Source organism: Chroicocephalus ridibundus, chromosome 1 (assembly GCF_963924245.1).
Source record: "Chroicocephalus ridibundus chromosome 1, bChrRid1.1, whole genome shotgun sequence".
In the NCBI taxonomy this organism is placed as follows: Eukaryota; Metazoa; Chordata; class Aves; order Charadriiformes; family Laridae; genus Chroicocephalus; species Chroicocephalus ridibundus.
This window is the reverse complement of record NC_086284.1, coordinates 36054480-36057974: the sequence shown is the minus strand read 5'-3', so window position 1 is coordinate 36057974 and position 3495 is coordinate 36054480.

Genomic DNA, 3495 nt, shown 5'->3' with positions numbered 1-3495 from the left:
GTCTGTTTCTAGATTCTCCTTCGTTCCTGACAGAGACTCTTCCCAGCATTGATCCTGACTGCAACATGGGATACTGTAGCACAGACTGTTTAGGAAAGTCATTTACAGGAAAAGTAGGCAGACAATTAACTTAAATGGCACAACAAATATGGACAATATTGCTACACATTAATAGTGACAATATGCTGGAACATACCAGTGTTTAGGATTAAATTAAAATAGTAATGGACAGATTGTCTCTACCAGCACCATCCTGTGCATAGCGTAGCACACAGCTGTGCCATGCTGAGAGGAGCTTGGGGAGAGAACCGCAACCAAAGACCCAGCTGCCTTCACTCCCCCCCTCCTTGCTTCCAAGGGAAACAACCTACGGTCTTTCACTCCGAGAAAAAGATGGATTTTCCTTGTGTGGATTATCTGGTTTGCTCTACTTAATCCAGAAAGTAGGTGTATTAGCATAGCTGGTGAGATGAAGAAGACATTCAGAGCACTGCTTTCCATCTCAGAGCTTGCCTAGATGTATTTGAATGGACCACAGGATGACCCAGTGTCTTTAAAGGCCAAATTTTGCTACCCTTGCAATGACATGTTTCCTGAGTGCATTGATGGTAACTTCCTTGCAAAGGTCATCAAGGAGCTGACAAGGAGAGGTGCTCTTCTGGATCTTATACTTACAAATGGGAAGAACTTGGCTGCGGTGACCATCAGAGAGTAGAATTAGGGCAAAATGGCAGAATCACAACCTTGGACTTAATGAGAGCAGACTTTGATGTGTCTCAGGGATCAGCCTGGAAGGATCCCATGGGATATAGTACTGAAGAGGAGTTCAGAAGAGTCATTTGATTTTCAGGGTACCCTACCTAAAGGCTTAAGAACAGTCCATCCCGACAGCAGGAAATCCAACAAGAGTGGCAGGAAGCCTGTGTGGATGAACATGCTGCTCTTGGCTAAACTCAAATATAAAAAGGAAGTGTACAAGAGGCGGGAGCAGGAGCAGGTGACCTGGGAAGAATATAGAGGCACTATCGGAACATACAAGAAGGAGGATCTGGGGAAATACAGGTTGTTCAGCCTCACCTTGATACCAGGGAAGGCGGTGAAGCAAATAATTCCTGGTGGACAAGTTGGCCAAAAGCCAGTAAAACGTTCGGGATTCCTCACCCTCCTGTATTTCACATGGATTTTATGTTGTAACAGCTAGGTAAATTTTGTAAATTATGGTTATTTACCTGGATATTAAGATAAATTATAAACCACTTTGGGTTTTGGTGGTCCAGAATTGCAAAGCGCTATTAAAATTCATCATTGTTAATGTTCTGCTGATTTTTGTCCACTGAATCTTTCAAGTTTTTCAAAACAATGCAGCTATTCATGTTTAGAGCCACCCACGTGTATTTCCTACATTTGTCTGGACAAACACATATGGTGGCTAAAATGAGTAACTCTCATTCACTTTACTGTCCCATTGCACTCAAAAATGCTACATTTTTGAGTAATATCGCAGTAAATATCGCAGAAGCTGGAAAAAACAGATACTATTTTCTGCAGTCTTTCACTTCATAGATTCGCCTCTTATTTTCTCCTGGTCTTATTTGTTTGGCTTCTTTTTATTTCCTGCCATTTCATTTTTCTCCCCAAAACAAATATGATGTCTTTTTCTCTTATGGCTGATTATCTTTTAAGAAATAGCATTATGTCATCAGAAGAGACCTAAATTTTTTTAAACAAGTTGCAATAAAATGTAGAAGAGGAAAATCAAGGAAATAAAAATACTTCCAATTTATTATTTTTTAAACTGAGTTTGCTAATCAAAAGAGTAGTAAGTGGCAAGCTATTCTGCATTACTTGTATGCAAATCAGTGAACAAATAATGATTAGTTGGCGTCATTTTTATTGATTTTAAAATGGGCTTTAAAAGAAATTCAATTCCACTGAAGGTTAAAAAAATTAATCATATATGATTGTATGTTATATGCTCAACGAAGAAGTAAAAAGGCATGTATTTCTTCCCAAATGGATCATCATACAACTTCCAATGACTTCTGTGCTGTAGAAAGTTAAATTTATACATCTGTCTAATGAAATACTATATACGGTCAACTCACCTTTATGGATAATAACAGCTGTACTTCAAAAAGATACTTAGAGATGACTGAAAGCAATTGCCTTTCAGCCTTATAGGACTGATGAGTATCAATCAGATATACAAAACCATGGTATGTGATCAGAACGATGCCTCAGAATAACAACTGTAGGAGATACGAAGAGTAATTCTTTTTGTTGAGTCACACCAATTAGCAACCTGCAGATCATTTAATTCCATTGCCAGTACTACCAGGTAGTAGAGAAGGAAAACCAGCATAAGGGCAAAAGAGGAGCTGCTACGCTGCTGTACTGAAAAGAGATGGAGCATTTTACATTTTGTGATACAGGACTAATGGTGATCGACAACTTCTGCATATAAGGTATCGCTTGAAGAAGAATTTCAGAAGGATGAACTATGAGCCTGTCAGCATTTTCTGGAAATCAAAATACAAATATACTGAAATATACACAGACATCAACTAAGGTGCAAAAATATAAATATTAAAACCCATTTTTAGTGGGTTTGGTTTTTTTTTTCCCCTAGATCAATTTTGCTTTATCCTTTCCTTTACGTATGCTTTCCTCCTTCTAAAATCCCATATTCTTTCTGAAGATGGACATGAAACATTTCTGTGTGCTGTTTCCCTCTCCCAAGTGTTTTCTCCTACTTCTTATTTTTTATGCATAAATTACCTCTCATCCATTCATCTCCCCCTGTACCTTTCTTTCTTGGCTGTCTTGGGATTTAGAACAAGCAGCCACCTCCAGCCTCCCTGCTCCTCAAACCGGTCAGGATAAACAGAGGAAACACCAGTCCTCAGCCTCTCTTTGTCTAAAAAATAAAAGTTTAGCGAGAAGTTTCGGCTGGGACATGGTTGAGGCATCATAGAAGGTACCTAATCTTGATAGGATGTGAAATGAAAAAACGTGCTTTATGTGTTCTTTTGCAGTTCTTGACTTAGACATTAAGATAGCAAAAATAGAACTTCTGGACCAAAGTCAAGCCAAGAGTACATCCCAAATTAACTGTGCATAATTACAGTGATAAAACATACATCCCTTTGTGAATAATGAGCATTCTAATCAGGTAACCTCCCTAAATGTTTTAAGCATGAGCTTAGATGCATATATATATAGTTAGGAGTGGTAAATGAATCATGACTGACCTGCATTTTATCGTTATAAATATTGGGCGATCTGAAGCGTGAGGGGTGCAGGCCGTTGTTAAATGCCCAGCACCTCACTCTGCAGAACTGAAATAAAAACAAATATCTCGACTCGGTGCGTCGATCGGCTCTCCCACACCGGGTGAAGAACCGGTGTTGTCCCTTCATCTGGGGACAACCACCCGGCGCTGAGCCGGTGGCGGGCTGGGGAGGGCACCCCTCAGTGACTGCCTCCTTCCCCGCC